This window comes from Melospiza georgiana, chromosome 11 (assembly GCF_028018845.1).
Source record: "Melospiza georgiana isolate bMelGeo1 chromosome 11, bMelGeo1.pri, whole genome shotgun sequence".
In the NCBI taxonomy this organism is placed as follows: Eukaryota; Metazoa; Chordata; class Aves; order Passeriformes; family Passerellidae; genus Melospiza; species Melospiza georgiana.
Window position 1 is genome coordinate 11,289,500 of NC_080440.1, and position 1,163 is coordinate 11,290,662.

The window sequence follows — 1,163 nt, forward strand, 5'->3', positions numbered from 1 at the left end:
ACCTCTGGAGATGACCCAGCCCAGCCCCTGCCAAGGCTGGGTCACCCAGAGCAGGTGACACAGGAACACGTCCAGGCGGGACCTGAATATTTACTGAGACTCCACGCCCTCCCTGGGCAGCTGTTCCAGGGCTCTGCCACCCTCAACCTAAAGAAATTCTTTCTCATGTTGAGGTGGAACTTCTTGAGTTTTGATTTATGACCTTTGCTCCTTGTCCTTTTGCTGGGCACCACCAAAAAGAGTCTGGCACCATCCTCTTGGCAGCTATCTTTGAATGGATTAATGAGACCCCTCTTGTCGCAAGTCATGGAGCACAGAGAGAGCCCTGCCACATGTTCCAGACCCCATCCCAACCACGTTCTGGGCCAGCTCCCTCCTCAGGGGTGTTCCAGCCCGGTTCCCCCAGTTTATTCAGGCCCGGTTCCCTTTTCCCAACCAGCTCGGTTTGTTCAGGCCCGGTTCTAGCCCGGTGTCCCTGGTTTGTTCAGAGCCTGTTCCCTTTTCCCGAGCCCCGGTTCCAGCCCAGTTTGTTCAGCCTGGTTCCCTTTTCCCGAGCCCCGGTTCCAGCCCAGTTTCCCGGTTAGTCCAGGGCCGGTTCCCTTTTCCCGAGCCCCGGTTCCAGCCCACTTTGTTCATGGCCGGTTCCCTTTCCCCGAGCCCCGGTTCCCCCGGTTTGTTCATGGCCGGTTCCCTTTTCCCGAGCCCCGGTTCCCCCGGTTTGTTCAGGACTGGTTCCCTTTTCCCGAGCCCCGGTTCCAGCCCAGTTTTCCGGTTTGTTCAGGGCCGGTTCCCTTTTCCCGAGCCCCGGTTCCCCGGTTTGTTCAGCCCGGTTCCCTTTACCCGAGCCCCGGTTCCCCGGTCTGTTCATGGCCGGTTCCCTTTCTCCGAGCCCCGGTTCCCGGTCTGTTCAGGGCCGGTTCCCTTTTCCCGAGCCCCGGTTCCAGCCCAGTTTTCCGGTTTGTTCAGGGCCGGTTCCCTTTCCCCGAGCCCCGGTTCCCCGCTCTGTTCAGGGCCGGTTCCCTTTCCCCGAGCTCCGGCCCGCGGGCCCGCACGCAACGCGGCCGGCCGTTGTTCCTCCGGGGCGCAGGGGGCGCTGCGGGAGGGCCGGCGCCGGGCCGGGCGGGCGGAGCCGCTGCCGTGTTTACAGCGCCCGCCGTGCCCGC